This window comes from Chinchilla lanigera, unplaced genomic scaffold (genome assembly GCF_000276665.1).
Source record: "Chinchilla lanigera isolate Chin_1 unplaced genomic scaffold, ChiLan1.0 scaffold00089, whole genome shotgun sequence".
Taxonomy (NCBI): domain Eukaryota; kingdom Metazoa; phylum Chordata; class Mammalia; order Rodentia; family Chinchillidae; genus Chinchilla; species Chinchilla lanigera.
Window position 1 is genome coordinate 5756746 of NW_004955490.1, and position 18030 is coordinate 5774775.

General features: G+C 37.3%; 1 protein-coding gene across 2 annotated transcripts in view; it reads right to left on the bottom strand.

The window, feature by feature from the left end:
* Positions 1-18030, bottom strand: part of Tmem164 (transmembrane protein 164) — a gene marked incomplete at its 5' end in the record, with an annotated part of 177224 nt that overhangs the window by 83542 nt on the left and 75652 nt on the right.

Consider the following 18030-nt stretch of genomic DNA (forward strand, 5'->3'; position numbering starts at 1 on the left):
CATCTCCAGGTCCACCAATTTTCTTGCAAATGACATAAATTTATTCTTTATGGCTGAGTAATACTTCATTGCATATATATATCTATATATAGATATATAGATATATATACACCACATTTCATTATCCATCTGATTTCATTTGTGGCTATTGTGCATTGTGCCATATATATGCAGCTATCCCTATAGTATGCTGACTTTAATTCCTTCAGATATATACCAGGGAGTGGCACAGCCAGGTCATATGGCAGTTCTGTTTTTAGTTTTCTGAGGAACCTAACTTCCATGATGGCCATACTCATTTACATTTCTAACAGCAGTATAGAAGCATTCCTTTTTTCCCTTGCATCATCACTAGCACTTATTATTTTTGTGTTCTTAACAATAGCTACTATGGCTGGGATGAGATGGATTCTCAATGTAGTTTTAACTTGCATTTGTATTTCCCTAATAGCTAAAGATGTTGACTATTTTGTGTATATATATATATATGAACTTTTGCATATGTATATCAATATTATCACTTACATGTTGTCTTTTGAGAAGTATCTGTTCAATTCATTTGCCCATTTATTCACTGGGCTCTTTGTTTTTAGTGTTAATTTTTTTTAGTCATTTGTATATCCTTTGTTAAAAGAGTAGGTGGCAAAGACTTAACCATGCTGTCAGAGGTCTCTTCATTTTGCTTGTTGTTTTCTTTGCTGTGCAGAAGCTTTTAAATATGATGTAATCCCATTTGTTGATTCTTGCTGTTATTTTCTCAGCTATTGGAGTCCTATTCAGGAAATCTTTGCCTGGGCATATGGCTTCAAATGCTACTCCTATGTTTTCTTTTAGGAGTTTCAAAGTTTTAGGTCTTATACCTAGGTCTTTGATCCAGTTTGAGTTAATTTTTTGTACACAGTGAGAGATACACATCTAGTTTGAGTCTTTTATATATGAATGTCTAGATTTCCAAGCACCATTTGTTAAAGGGGCTCTTTTCTGTGTATTCTTGACTCCTTTATCCAAAATCAGATGGCTATAGTTGTGTGGATTAGTTTATGTGTCCTCTGTTCTATTCCACTGGTCTACATGTCTCAAAGACTGGATATTGATATTTTGAAAAATTACATTTCTTAAAAAATTATTTAAAAGCTGGGTTATCTATCTCATCTTACAATGGAAAGTCTTTAAGCATAAAAGCACTGAAAGAAATTACCATTGTCTGAAAAGGGTTGAAATTAATCAAACTGACCAATAAAAATTCAAAACCAGAACTGGGCATGGTGGTACATGACTGTAATCCCAGCACTTGGGAGGCTAAGGCAGGAGGAATGCGATAAGTTCAAGGCGAGCCTAGGTTACACAGTGAGTTCAAGGCCAGCCTAAACTACATAATGAGACTCTGTCTAGAAAAAAAGCCAATGTACATCAAACATATCATTAAAAAGTTAACAGGCAATTTGGAAAAAACAAAGTAGTGCAAAGCTGATAATAGGTTTATACTTTTTATACACATAAAATTCATGCAAATCAATGAGAAGTGAAACACTCCTATATAAAATTGAAAACATGAATTGACAATCTGCAGAATAAAAATATAAAACACTGCAGAACATATGAGTGCTAAACACAGTATATATATACTTGAAATTTGCTATAATGAAATTTGAAAGAAAAAAGAGAACTGAGGAAACAGGCAAGGGAAAAGAAAAAGAGAAGCCACCAGTGAGATGCCTACAAAAACTGCGGGGGTTTAAGGCAACACTGCAGCATAGTTCTTTCCTCTCCATTGGGTTTTCGAAAGGTAATCTTATGTGTTAAGAACCAGGAGGACAAGCAGGTCCATATGATAGGACTGGGTAAGTTCCCTAAGGGTGACTAGGACAGGTAACTTTTCGAGTTGACAGTAGGACAGTAAGCACAAAATAGTCTCTTTAGGTATATACAATCATCCTTCGTTACTTCTGGGGGATTGATTCCATGACTCCCTGCAAGTACCAAAAATCTGTGTTTCAGTCCCTTATAAAACAGTGTAGTATAATATCCAATATAATGTAAATGATACGTAAATAGCTGTGATGCTGTACTATGTAGGGGATAATGGCAAGAAATGGTCTACATGTTCAGAACAAGTACAGTTTTTAAAAAAATACTTTTAATCCACAATTGGTTAAACCTGTGAATGTGGAACTGATTGATACAGAGGACTGACTGCACTGGTTTTACTCAAACCTGAGTGGCTTGGATGTTGAAAGTAAATAGCTCTTCAGTTAAAAAAAAAAAAAAATCATTCAAATCAGCCAAATGAGCAAATGGAAACGGTTCAGAGTCAAATGAACACAGAACAGCACTGCATGTGCAGAAACAACACAACAAACAATTCTGGTGCTGCCATATGAGCATCCACAGAGGAGAAGAGCCAGGAACAGGAAGGGTAAGAGGCCTGCAGGGGCTGAAGGCTGCCAGCCTGGAATTCTAAGAGTTGGTGATAGCAGTGATCAAATTTTAGCCCCTTCCAATTCTAGCTTCACATCCTGGATTCTTGCTTCTTGCTGAGGCTGTCTTTCCAACAGCAGGTAACAGCAGCAGGACTTAGTACGTCATATGTCAACTGAGGCGTACATAAATGAAGAGGTCCAGGACCCAGCCAGAGCAATGAGGAACCAGCATTCCCCCTTGCCAAGTGTACCGTGGGAGCCCTAAGGAGAATTCTTCCCCTTATCCACCCCCACAAGAACTGCCAGCTCAAGTCCAACACCAGCACACAGCCTACTGCATCACAGCCCGTTTCCTGCAGTGACCAGGCATGCCTCCACGAATTCCATGCCAAGCTCTGCTTAGCTCAGAGGCTGGCAAACTCTTGCATGGCTGGCATAGCAAAGGGCCAAATTAAAAAGGAGGGAAGGAAGACAGGGCTCGTCAGCCCACAGGAGATAGTGGAACAAAGACCACAGCAGCCCATCTGTGTGTAGCAAGATATATAGAATTATAAATAAGATGTTCTCATGCTTTTAACCCTTTAAATAACAATGAAATAGTAGAAAATACTCACTGCAGCAATTTAAGCCAATGATTAGGAGACTCAGCCTCTGGAACCTGAGAAACATTGGATCAAATTCAACATGTACCTTGCACCAAAAATTGCATCACAGAAACTTTCTGAGCCTCAGTTTGCTTGGTGGAACCAGGGATACTATTTGTGATTCCCAAACAAGTTTGCTGGAAGAATTAATTATAATCCACAGTATTTCCCACTGTGCCTAGATACACAGTAAACCCAGTTATGCACCTTAGCAGGAAAAGAAATATTAACTCTGCCAGTATGTCATCTAAGCCAAGTTACTTAATATTTCTTGGCACCCAACTGCTTTATCAATAGTGTAGATAATATATTCTGTAGCTCAAAGTATCATCTTAAGGATTAGATGAGACAAATTATTTTGAAATATTTATTTCAAATATTCAAATAAATATTTTTAAATAAACTGAATACTTTGAAATTATTTTGAAATAAAGTATTTTGAAAAGAGTGGATAGAGTTATTATTTTAAGAGCTGTCTACTTTCTAAAATCTTGATTCTTAACTTCACCCTGCACATAGATTTTCCAGAGAATGGAATAATACACACCCACCAAAAATGGGCTATACTGTAAAAACTTGGATGACTTTTCAAGAACTTAGGCTAAGTGATTTAGAAAAGTCAATATAAAGATGATGTCACATATAATATTCTTGAAATAATAAAAGTAATTTTCTTAATGCAGTAAATGAGATGAAAAACTGGTCAGTGTTTGCTGGGGAGAGGCCAGAAGGTGGTAGCTGTCGCTACAAAAGAGCAACAGGAGAGACCTTCACAGTGATAGAACTACTCTGCTATATCAATTTGTATCAACATTCATATCCTAGATATGTAACTGTAACTATGGTTTTGCAAGAAGTTACCACTGGAGGAAATTAAGTAAAGGGTGTATGGGACTGCTCCACATGTTTTTCTAAAATTAAATCTATATTTTACACTTCACAGATTATATAGCAAAATTACATATGCAATTATTTCAAAATACATTTATTTTTAAAATGATGACACATTTGTAACATACAGAAAGCTACATTATATATAAAGAACAAAAAACTGACTAAATGTAAAAAGTAAAGGAATAAATACTAATTTTGAGAGACTGACAAAATGCAAGGGGGAAATCAATAAAAATAAATGCTGAAAAATAAATTGAAAAAATAAAGTGAGGTAAAAAGAATAAATAAACCCCAAGGACTGCCTCTACATAGTACATGAAAATTAATGAGGTCCTCATAAATCTGATTAAAATGTAGAAAAATATGAAAACAAGGTTAAGTTCAAAAAAGAAGACAAAATTACAGATGTGGAAATACTTTTTAAATTATAAAATACAGTTCATGCTGTGATTTATATCCACATGTCTCCCCAAAAGCTTCACGCAATCAAAGGTGGGGCTTTAGTGGTACATGTTTGCAGTATGTAATGATTGCATTTATCCTGGGGGCTGTACATCTACATAACACATTATTAATTCTCTTGTTTCTGTCCCCTTGTTCTCCCCTCCCTGATCTCACCAACTCTTCTTCCCCTACTCATTTACAAAAGCTCTATTTCCATCTTTTCCTCCACTTTTTAAAAAGTCTTTTCCCCTTTCTTCCCTCCCACCACTTCCTTTTTTGGTCCCCTTCCTGTTTGAAAATGATATCTCTGCTTCCTTACGTCATTTATTTTGCTCCATATTTATTGTTTGGGTTTCTCATGTAATAGAGATAATGTGTGTCTAATTTAGTTCACTTAAGACTATGTTCTCTAGGTGCATCCATTCCCCAAAATAAATTCCTCAAGTTTATATTTTATGGCAGAGTGGTACTCCATTTATATAAATACCATATTTTCTTTATCCATGTAATTGTTGATGAGTATATGGGCTGTTTCAAAGATTTAGCTATTTTAAATTGCACTACTATAAACATGGATACACATTTAACACTGTAGTATGACAACTTTAGCTCTTTTGGAAAGACAGCTAGAAGAATCAAATGGAATTTCTACTTTTAGTTCTTTGAGGAATCTCCATACTGATTTTCACAGTAGTTACCAGTTTACTGTCTCTCAACAACAATGAAGAAGGGTTCCTTTTTTCCCCCTGCAGCCCTGCCAGCATTTGTTTTATTGGCATTCTTGGTGATAGGCATTCTTTCTGGAGATGGAATCTGAGTGTTTTAATTTGCATTTCTCTAATGGCCAGCGATGCTGAACATTTTTTCATGTATTTATTGGCCATTTGTACTTCTCCAAGAAGTGTCGATTCATTTCAAATGCCCATTTTTGGATTGGGTCTTTAAATTAGGGGGGGTGATTTTTTTAGTTCTTTTCATATTCTAGATATTAGTCCTTTGTCTGAGGAGTAGCTGGCAAAAAATTTTCCCAATCTGTAGGTTGTCTCTTCACTCTGTTCATGGTTTACTTTGCTGTGCAGGAAATTTTTTAATTTGATGTGATCCCTCTTCTTTATTCTTTGTATTATTTCTTGTGTAGCTGTGGTTTTGTTCAAAAATTCTTTGACTACACCTATGTCTTCAAGAATTTTACCTACTTTATCTTCCAGAAGATTGTTTCTGTTTTAATATTTATATGTTTGATCCATTTTGATTTTAGTTTAGTATATGGTGAGATACAGGTCTAGGTTCAATCTTCAACATGTAGATAGCCAATTTTCCTAGCACCATTTGGTAAAGAGGCTATCTTTCCTCCAGTGAAGGGATTCAGCCCCTTCATCGAAGATAAGTTAGCTGAGTTTGCTGAGATTTCTTTTGACATTCTCTATTCTGTTCACTGATCCACAAGTGTGGCTTTTGTTTGATTATTTTGTTTGTTTTTTCTTTTTGCCAATGCCATGCTATTGTTACCATTGTAGATTTTAATATACTTTGAAATACAGAATTGTGATACCACCTGCCTTGCCCTTGTTGCCCAGCACTGCTTTTGTTATTCTCGGTTCCTTCTGGTTCTATATGAATTGCAGGATTATTTTCTCCAGTTCTGTGAGGAATGGATTGGTATTCAGATTGCAGCTGGATTATATTTGTATAAAAGTTTTGGAAGTATGGCCATTTTCACTATATTGGTACTGCCTAAACAGGAACAGGGAATATCTTTCCATTTTCTGACATCCTGTTTGATTTCTTTTTACAAAGTGCTATAGTTTTTATTATAGAGGTCTTTTGCTTTCTTGGGTAAGTTAACTCCTAAGTATTTCATTTTTCTTGATGCTATTATAAAAGGTGTCATTTCTCTAATTTCTCATCTGGAGATTGTTATTGGTGTATAGGAATACTACTGATTTTTGAGTGATGACTTTGGATGCTGCTATTCTACTGAATTTGGTTGTGTTTTTTTTTTTTTTTTTCCTTTGGTTTCTTTCCAGTACCAGGAATCAAACTCATGACCTTGCGCTTGCCAGGCAGGCACTGTGCCGCTGAGCTAAATCCCCAGCCCCTATTCTACTGAATTTGATTATTAATTCTAAGAGTCTTTTGGTGAAGTTTTTGGAGTCTTCTATGCAGAGGATCATGACATCAGTGTCTAATGATAATTTAACTTCTGTATTTTCTATCTATATCCCTTTTATTTATTTATCTTGTCTTAGCTCTGGCTAATATTTCAAGAAATATATTGAACAGCAGTGGAGACAGTGGGTGTCCCTGTCTTATTCCTGATTTTAGAGGGTAAACCGTCAGCTTCCCTCCATTTAGTATGATGTTGGCCACTGGTTTATCATACATGGTTTTTATCAAATTGAGATAGATACTCTGCCTATTTTCTTCAGTAATTTTTATCATAAATGGATATTGGGTTTTGTCAAATGCTTTTTCTGCATCTCTTGAGATGATCATGTGTGTTTGGTCCTTGGATCTACTGATTTCATCCTTTTCATTTCTAATTGTATGCATGAGTCACTTCTTTCTTGATTTTGGTAAGGCTGGCTAAAAGGTCTGTCTATTTTGTTTAATCTTTTTAAAAAAGTCTTAATTCATTGATTCTTTGTATTTTTTGGTTTCAATTTCATTGATTTCTGCTCTAATTTTTTAAATTTCATTCCTCATGCTAGCTTTGGGTTTGGATAGTTCTTGTTTCTCTAGAAACTTGGTTGGAGTGCACCATTAGGTTATTTATTTCAGTTCACTCTTTTCCTGATGTGGGAATTCACAGCTATACACTTTCCTAGTAGGACTGCTTTCCTTATAACCCATGGGACCCAGTATGTCATACTAGCGTTATCACTTAATTGCAGGAACTGTCTAATTTCTTCTTTAATTTCATCTGTGACTCACTGATTATTCAAGAGGGTATTATTTAATTTCCATGTGCTTGCATAGTTTCTGTGATGTCTTTTCTCACTAATTTCTAGTTTCACTGCACTATGGTCTGATAATATGCATGGGCTAATTTAGATTTTTTTTGCATTTACTTAAAGATGCTTTAAGGTCTAGTATGTGGTGTATTTTGGAGCAAGTCCCATGTACTGCTGAGAGAAATGCATATTCTGTTGTTGGGTGAAACACTCTAGATATCTATTAAGCCCATTTATTGAAAAGTTTGGTTCAACTATGACAGTGACAGTGAACATTTTAGAGACTACCCACATTTATTGCAAAGTGCCAATACTGCACTTAAACCTGAATACTGAGGTTTTGGTTTAGAAAAAAAAACTGTTATCTGATGTTTGGCTGCTGGGGTGACTTGGCTCATTTGCCCATAAGAGAAGGCTCTGCATGCCCTAGGTTCACCACCACATGCCATGGGTTCACCACTATCACTTTAACTACATTTTCTTGTTCATTTTTTGTCTAGTTAACCTGTCCATTTGAGACAGTGGGGTACTGAGGTCTCCCACTATAACTGTATTGGTGCTTATGTGATTTTTCATTACCATTTATTTTTGTTCGATGAAGTTGAGTGCACCAGTACAGTGGACCCTAAATGTATAAACCCAAAGCATTCCCGAGGGCTGGCTGTAACTCAAGTTGTGAATTGAAGGCTTAAGCTCCTCTACACAGCCTTGAACATCTCTCTCCTGTATACAGGCAGATCGCAGTGTCCTTCGAGAGACATTGGCTCAGGATTTCTCAATTAACCCCATACAACAAAGGATGTTGTAATGTTCCTTTAAGAACTCTTTAAGGGTTAAATCTGTATCTGAGACCATCTGAAAGCACAAGGCAGCTAGCATTCAGGTCATAACTCAAGACTTTTGTAGTAAGTTAAAACTAAACTTCCACTCATAACCCAAGTTGTTCATATGTCAGGCTGGTCATAACTTGAGGTTCCACTGATTTGGTGCATATATATTTATAATTGTTATCTCTTGTTGAATTGTATCTTTAACCAGTATTAGCGACCTTATCAGTCTTGGCTTGAAATCCACTTTGTCTGCAATTAGGATAGGTACTACTGCTTTTCTCCAGGTTCCTGTTACATGGAATATTATTTTCCATCCTTTAACTTTCAGTCTATGAATACCTTTTTGTGTTAAATGTCTTTTTTGTATACATATTGTTAAATTATCTTTCTTGGTTCATTTTGCTAATCTATGTATTTTCATTGGTGAATTGAGACCATTCACACTGATGGTTATAACTGACAGGTACTGACTTACCCCTGTCATTGTATTATTTTCCTGCTGCTCATTCTCTTTCTTTCCCTTCTACTTAATTGGACACCCTGTCTGGTAGATTCATTCTGTTGGGCTTTATGATATTGTTAGCTTTATTATCTCTTTCTAGGATATCCTTGAGAATTTTCTGTAGTGCTGGTCTGGTGGTTATGAATTTCTTTAGATGCTCTTTATCATTTATTTCCCCATCAACTTAGAAAGATAATTTTGTGGGGTATGTCAGTTTGGGTTGGCAATTACTTTCTTTCAGGGTTTGAAAGACTTCATTCCAAGCTCTCCTTGACTTTAGAGTTTGTGTTGAGAAGTCTGTTGTAATTCTGATGGGTTTTCCTTTATAAGTGATCTGTTTCTTTTCTCTAACAGCTTTTAAGATTATGTTCTAGTGTTGAATTTCACATTTTGACTACAATGTGTCTTGGTGTTGTATTTTTCTGATCATGGCTATTTGGGGTTCTACGTACCTCACTTACTGTATGTCCAATTATTTTTTTCATGCTTAGAAAGTTTTCTGATATTACATCTATAAACAGGATTTTTAGGCCCTTTGTGCTACCTTCTAATTTTGCATTAATTCTAATTTATCTTAGTCTTCTTTGCAGTGTCTACCAGCCACTGAATTCATTTATGTTCCCTTATTGTTTTTAAGGTATCTCTCATTAGTTGATCACCAACCATAGTCCTGTCTCCGAGATGTGACACTGTCCTCACATCAGTCAATTCTGCTACTGTACTTTCAATAAAATTTTTAATCTCCTATTTTTTTGTTTGGAATTTTTTATGGACACTAGTTCTTTTCTTTTTTTTTTTTTTTTTTGTTTGTTTGCTTGTTTTTTCTCCAGTACCGGGAACCGAACTCACGACCTTGCGCTTGCCAGGCAGGCGCTTTGCCGCTGAGCTAAATCCCCAGCCCCGACACTAGTTCTTTTCTATGCTGGGAATTCATGGCTTGCATCACTCTCTTTAGCTCCTCCAGAGTTTTTTTTTTTTTTTTTTTAAAGTGGTATCTTCTCTTCTAGTCTCACTGATCATTTTTTATTAGGATCATTATCTAATTGTTTCTTCTTTTTCTTTCTTTCTTTCTTTCTTTCTTTCTTTCTTTCTTTCTTTCTTTCTTTTCTTTCTTTCTTTCTTTTTTCCTTCCTTCCTTCCTTTCTTCCTTCCTTTCTATCTCTGCTTTCAAGTCACCAAATGTCTTATTGATCTGCTTTGTTACCTCCACTGTTAACATTTCAGATATTCTGGCTATGTGGTTATTGATTCCTACGACCCCTTACTATCCCCTAGATTTGCTTTAGGGGAGCTGGGAGCTTTTGGACACATTTTGATTCTTTGCTTTCTCATTTTCTATTTTGTTGTTTGTTTTCTGTGCTGAGGCTTGCAGACTGCTTATGGTGGGTAGCTTTATTGCCAATATCAAGACTTCTCTAGGTAATATGTACTTTTCAGAGATGTCCTTTAGGCCTAGCAAGCTATTGGCCTTTGGGTCTGTCCTAGGATCCAACCACCTGTTTATTTGGGAGGAGAGGTTGCAGCCTATCTGACACAGTAACCAGTTCTTTGGAAATGGCCTACAATATTGTTTATTACCCCCAGGTGATCTAGATATTAATAAACGGAGAAAATCAATTGAAAGCAACAACTATGTCAGCTTGGTGAAAATAGTAAAATCAGCAATAACAATAGCATCAAATACAAACTGCATAATGACAAACTGTAATAACCAGCACTATATTACTTTAACCATAAAAGCAAGATCTATAGTTATAGTAATACTCTAAGACAAACCAGGCATTGATACATTAAATATCTACTCCATGAGTAATTTTATCTCCATTAACAATGGAACAGAGTTAAACCACAGTAAGATATAGTTAATTACCTACAGATTTGTAAGTGTTAATGGTAATACTAGTAAGGTAAGAGATTGCAGGGAATGGGAGCATGAAAAAATTTGAGAAATTAAGCAATGGAAGATGGGAAGAAAATGCTAAACTTCCAATAACAGATTCTATTAAGTAGTAAAAGAAAATTAGTAGTATTAGATAATAGGAAAACAAAAACATCAACAATGAAAAGGATAAATGATAAGGAATGGAGATTAAACTACAGGAAAAAGGAAAAATAATAAGGAAACAAATTGACAGTGAGGAGGGAGGGGGAGAAAACAAATCTAAGCCAACAAATAAAAGAGTAGTATTTAAAAGAGGGAAACAAGAAAATGGGTGATAAAACTCCAAACTCAATTTAAAAAAATACCACGAGTGGCAGAGTTGTGGAAAAGATGATATGGTTCAAAGGGGAAAAAAAATCCTAGGTATTTCCAAATGAGATTTTTACCTCCAGAACCTATAGGCTTTAATCCAACAAGTCACATGGCTCTCTGCCTTTATATAACCTGTGGGTTTGTATGGTCACCTCTCTGTTTGAGCCCCTCCCCCCAACCTGTCTGTGGCAACTATCCAAGTCCAGGGAGGGTGTGTGGTGAAGTATTCTGGGTAAAGATGCAAGTGAATTTGAGGTGCCTGGTGTAGGGCTGGCAGGTTGGGCTGTAAGCCAGATGGAGAGTCTAGTGGTCATGAGACTAGCTCAAAATATCAGATGGAGGCTTGTGCAAGCCAGGGCCATCCAGTGAAGACTCAGGTATGCCTAGAATTGATGTGGGGAGATTCTGGTAGGCCCAGAGAGGATGCCAGGCACTAGGTGGAATGGGTCCAGGGCACCAGGCAGGTCAGGTGGATCTAATGCTGAGTGCCAGACAGACTCCGGTGTGCATGGGACTGGCCTAATGCACTAGGCAGAGACTCCTGCAGTCCTGGGCCACTCAGCTGAGACCCACTGTGGTCCAAGACTACTGCAGGGTGCAAGATGGAGACTTCAATGTGCCCAGGGAGGAGAAAGGACACCTGGCACTGAGTGGGCACTCTGGCAGAGCTGGGGCACAAGGTTCAGTCTCATATGGATTTGGGATGTCCCATGGAGACCCAGGTTGCCCAGGAGTCGTACTAGACACCAGCTGGAGTCGATAGCGTGTCTAGGGAGGGCACAGGGCAGTGAGCACTGCATGGAGACTCAAGTGATCTCAGGATGCCAGGCATAGTCTCAAATGGGTTCAGTCAGCTTTTGGTGCCAGGTGGAGTTCCTGATAGGCATGGAACCAACCTGAGGCACTTGGCAGTGGCTCAGGTGGACCCAGGACACTTAGTAGGGATTTAGATTGGCCTGGTACTGATGCAGGGTCCCAGATGATGACTCAGACAGGCACAAGCAGCTGAGAGAACTCAGGTCACTATTCACTTGTTTATCCACTCATTGCCCAAAGTCACGTGGGTGTGGAGAGTTTCCCCTGTCCTTGGTGTGCTGTGCAGGATGCTGTAGGATTGCAGCTTGTTAAGTGTTTGGAGAGGTGATGATGGGGAAAAGGGGTTCATATACCCAGAGTCTATCCTGGGAGACTAGTCTCGGCAGCACTCCTTAGCTCCCTTCAGCTAGGTGCAAATTCTCCAGATGGCTGTTCCCACGATAAGTGAAGGTGGGGTCCATGTGGGACAGCTTCCTCTAACCAGATGTTTGGTTTGATTTACATGTATTTTCTTTCAAATTGATTTTCTGTATCAGGGTGTAAGTCCCTCACCAGCTTCCAGTTACCTGGGTTTTTCGTTGATCTTCCCTGACTATCTCTGATGTGCCACTTTCTCTAGTCAACCATGTTAGATCAGTCAAGAGGGGCTTTTAAAAGGTGCTTAGGGTTGGTCGAGTGGTGGCTGGCAGAGGCCTGCTTTAGAAATGGGCTCCGTGGTCTAGCACCCTTGTCCCCACTACCCATAACCACGCCCCAAGTCTCGCAAGGGCTTGCTGCAGCGGTCTCCACCACCCCATGGACAGCATGGCAGCCATCCCCTCCAGCATCTCACTTATGGCCACCCATGACTACTACCTGCGTGCCTGAGCTCCGCATCCAGTAACAGCTTCTTCATTAGTGCTGAGTACCCCAGGGAAGCCATCCCCCACCACCCAGGTCTTCCCAAGGCCAACCCAGGTCACTGGTGGGCTCGCTTCTTCCTCAGCAAGTCCAGTGTCCCATTCATGGCCACAGTTTTGGAACCCTTAGAGCGCTAGAAATTCCCCCAGGCTCCTAGCAGTATGGTCACCAGCATCATGACTTTGGAAGCCACAAGGAAACAGCTACTGAGCCAGCCCAGGCAAGCCAACAAGAGGCCCTTGTCCTGACCTGATGGTACCACCAGCCCAGGATTCCCAGCTGCCAGCCAAAGGTGCGCTACCGATCCCACCCTGTAGACTATGCAGGCTGCAGCAAGTGAACACACAATGCCAGCCACCAGCAGAAGGCTAGAGACTCCTATTCTCCAGGCTGTACTGAGTTCTCCAAATTCTCCTAATCAGCAGAAAATAAACTGTAAGCAGCAAAAAAAATAAATAAAAGGTGACTGGATCCTAAAGGCATGATACTGATGGGTGGATAGTAGATTAGTTCACTGTTGAGCTTATAGCTAAATGTGATGTTAGGAAGTAGAGCCTAGCTAGAGAAGGCAGGTCACTGACGGCATGGCCTGGAAGGGTATTATCTCCCTCCACAGCTCATCCCTTTGTTCTCTCTGCCTCCAGTCTGCATGCAGTCATGAGAAGCTTTCTTCTGCCATGCCCACTATGAGGCCATCCTGCCTTGGGGCCAGCTGACTATGGACTAAAACACGAGCCAAAACAAATTTGTTCTTCCTTAAGTTGTGAGTGTCAGGTACTTTGGCCCAGCAAGGAGGAAAGTGACTAAGCCAGCTCAACTAAATTTATAACAAATTTGAAAAGTTAGAAGAAATGGGAAACTTCTTAGCTAAATACAAATCGCCAAAATAGATCCAAAAGATTTAAATAGATTGCTTACCATAGATGACACTAAAAAAGTGATCATAGATTTACCCAAGGAAATGGGCACCAAAACCCGATAATGCCTTTTCAAAATCTTTTCATAGGTGAGTTTTTATCTCGCCTTTAAAGGAGACATGATTTTTAGGGTATTAAGGCATTATAGACCAGAGCAAGAGAAGAAATATTCGGTAATACTTTTACATGAAAAGAATACAAAAATACAAAATGATTCCAATCTCACTCATGAATACTGAAACATTATTCTAAATAAAATATTGATAAGCAATCCAGCAATCTAGCAATGTATCAAAATAACAATATACTATGACCAACAAGTTTATTTCAGTAATGTAAGAGTAGTTACATTACCATTGTATCAAAAACTTAAATGAGAGCCTGGTGTAGTGGCCTATAACTTTAATCCATGCTATTTGGGAGGCTAAGACAGAAGGGCCACAAGTTCTAGGCCAACCGGGGCAATTTACAGAGATCCTGCATCAGTATAAAATTTTAAAAGAGCTGTGTATGATATAGCTCAGTGGTAGAGTATCTAAGGTCCAAAGCCCTAGGTTCAATGCCCAACTGCAAAAAAGAAGAAAAACAAAGAAAGTTTAAAAGAAGGCTAAGGGTGCTGGATGCTGCGGTACATGACTATAATCCAAGTACTTGGGAGGCTAAAACAGAAAGGTTGTCATGAATTTGAGGCCAACCTGCAATACACAGTGAGTTCAAGGCCAACCATGATCTACATAGCAAGACCCTGTCTCAAAAAACAAACAATTAAAAATAAATAAATAACTAAATAAGGGCTAAAGTTATAGCTCAGTGGCAGAGTGCCTGCCGAACATGCATGAGGACTTCGGTTTGATCCGCAACAGTACGAAAATAACAACAAAATAAATGAAAAACATAACCTACATGGATCAAGAGATGCTGAAAAAGCATTTGATAAAATACAGCAACCACTATTGCCTTTTCAAAATCCCTTCAACAAATGTGGAAACTACTTAAACATAATAGACTATTTAACAAACATTACTAGGAATGATGGAAGAATATAGAAAATATTTCAATTAAAAATCAATGGTAGGGTGAGTACTATTTTTTCTTTAGCTCTGTCTTTGAGTTTCTTGCAAATGCAGTAAGAAAATGAAAGACTTAGTGTAATCACTGAGAATAAAGGAACATGATACTTGTTATGTCAAATATGCAATGGTATCACAATACTGGTAGTGGAGGCAAAAAACTCTTAAGAGAACAGCACTCAAAAAAGCTAATTGGTTATAACCACAAACAATGGGCAGACTACCACAGCTAGACTGACCAGTAAGATGGGAAAAATTACCAAAAGTAGACATCACAGAGTTGTTACTTAGATGTGATTATGTCCAGTAAACAGCTCAGCTTTGCTCATAAGCCACATACCCTAGCCTCAAGGGACATAGACTCTGCAGGACCTCTATTAAAACCGTGCACTCTTTCAGCCTGCATCAAATTAAACCTGAACTTCCCATTCAGTGAGTGATTTAAACTCAATATAGTATCATATTCATATGAGTACCTAACATCAAGAATTTATACCTGTTGTATGCGCCTTATAAAATTAAGGGTTTACAGTGTAAATAAACTGCATTCAAGAGAGAGTATGTCATCTGACCTGTTTACTTCCTTTAGTCTATTCTAAGGTGCTTGTGACAGAAGAAAAGATGAAACTAAAATAAAATTCACCAAAACTAACTAGAGAAATTGGTCAGATAGCTAAATGTAAGTTAAATATTTTAAAAATCAATAACCATTTCTATTCTAGCAAAAAGCACTTAGGAATGGAAAGAGGGAAAATACTCCATTCATAACAGAAAGAAAGCTGTTAATATTTTAGGAATAAAAGTGTCAAGAAAGGAATAGAATAGATAAGAAAAGGACAGATTGGGGGGTTGGGGATTTAGCTCAGCGGCACAGCGCCTGACTGGCAAGCGTGAGGTCCTGAGTTCAATTCCCGGTACTGGGAAAAAACCAAAAAGAAAAGGACAGATCTAAACCAAAGACATAAAATAACATCAGAAAAATGGAAATAAATGCCATTGTGTAAAAAAAAGAACTAGATAATAAAAAGGTAAAATACAAATTTAATGTAATTCTAACTAGAATGCTAATAGAGTTGGAGAATTGGTGAGTAAAAGTGATCTTAAAATGCGTATGCAGCAAAAAGTGCCAAAAGAATAACTTCCCAAAATTTTAAGCTAATGTAATAAAATCAATATGATCTTCATAAGGAAAGACACAAATATATGAAACAGAACAATCAATAAATAGAGTCAGCTTGGCATGGTGCCGCACACCTGTAATTCCAGCACTCAGGAGGCTGAGGCAGGAGAATCGTTGGCAGTTCAAGACCAGCTTGGGCTACAAAGTGAGTTCAAGGCCAGCCTGAACTGCATAGCAAGACCCTGTCTCAAAAAGACAGAAAGTAAATAAATAAACAGAGTCTAACATACATAACATAAAATAGCTGACAAAGATGCTTATTCAATTGATAGAGAAAAGTAGGAATTATTTAATGTATTATTTAAAACTGGTATACATCTTTGAAATAACAATCTTAAACAGGACTGGAAATCCAGAACTTATATAAGACGAGAGTCACACTAAACATGAAAAATGTACAAAAAAAGTATATGGACATATCATCTGTAAAGTCAATGAATACACATTTCGGGAAGGTAGCTCAACAATAACAGCAGACAAAAAGACAACACCAAAAATATAAAAAAGAAGTATTATAAATTAAGAAAGATATAACCCACAGGAAAACTGGCAGATGATATGAATAGACAAAAAACTCGAAGAAGAATAAATTTAATCTGACAAAAAGAAACAAGATATAGTAGCCAAGGACCTATACCTATTAGATTATCAAATTGTAAAAGAATCATAGCTTATTTTCTAAGAATATAAAGAAAAATAATCTCATATAGTACATACAAAAGCAAAAATTAAAGTATAACAGTCTGCTTTTTAAAATATTGCAAATTTATCAACATAATCATATATAAATATTCATATATATCTATCCACATCTATCTACAAGTTAAAAGCAACAGTACATAAGAGCATATGTACAATGGTATTTATTTTACCAGTAGAAATCTGGAAAGTGAATGTTCATCGATAGGAGAATGATTGGATATCTTATTGGGTATTCATTAACTATTTTCTAACCTTATGAAAGAATAAGACCCCTACCCATAGAATTTCATAAGAATGTGTGTGTGTCACACCTATGAAAATACAGAAAAATACAGAAGGATAAATATTGGTTTGCTAATATGCAGGGATGGTATGAAATGGTAGAGCTAGGAACCAAACCAAAAACAAAGGTGGGGGACAATAAAACTAACCACTATAAAAAATTAATTTAGCAAGCATGTTTATTTATTTATATATGAACATAAATGTATAATGATATTAAATTTTGAAAGGATACAGTGAAAATCTCAATATACAACATGGTCTCTGCTTATTAAAGAAGAGAAAATCAAAATTATCTCTTGGGGGTAGGATTAGGGGTTATGTTCATTTTCTCCTTTATATGAATCTGTATTTTCTAAAATAAGAATTGTTATTTCATCATAATGAAATAAAAACAATAAATGTTACTTTTAAAATGTTATGCTGAATAATTGAGCTCATTTTGGAAAATCAAGAGAAGGAAATAGGGTTAGATATCCCGTTCCTTCAGGATCTGTCCAAGTAAGAAATATATAAAATCCAAATCCATTAGCCCTCACCCAGTTGAAAGTAACTCACCTAAGGAAACTAAGTGGCTATTTCAAGGAGGCTATTTGATGCAGCAAATGGGATATTTTTCTCCCTACAGAACACTTTCATGGCTTAAGTAAATCAGAAAGCCATTTACAACACCCTCAATTATCCAATGATCTGCTAGGCTCTTACTTCCTGTTCCCTCCTTCTGGCTTTAGGGCATTTCACTGCTCAGCAACAGCTACAAACTGAGGGCCAGGGAAGGGGGAACACAAATGAAATGAATTCAGTCAATTTGGTGTTTCATTAGCAACTGTAATAAAAAGTTTGTTAAGTGTGACGGTCTAAACTCATGATAAAATATGAGTTCCAGGACTCTTAAATTTTATTTACATGAAGTTGCCTTCAGAGAAACATGATTTATTAGCATACACTTTAATGAATTAGATGCTTGCTAGTTTTGAAAAAGTCAGGACTTGTAACAAGGTGATAATTCTCTCCTCATTTTACTTTTCACTTTAAGAAAAAAGCATAAAAATATAAGAACAATGCCCTTCAACGTGAAGAACCACATCCTTAGTGGATCACAATGCAAAGATGCTGGGAAGAAGTTTTCTGGCACTGAGCATGCTCTCTAGAGCAACTTTAGGAGGGCAGCAACCTTCCAAAGGAATATGCCTTAGCCATATAAGCACAAAGACTGGCTGA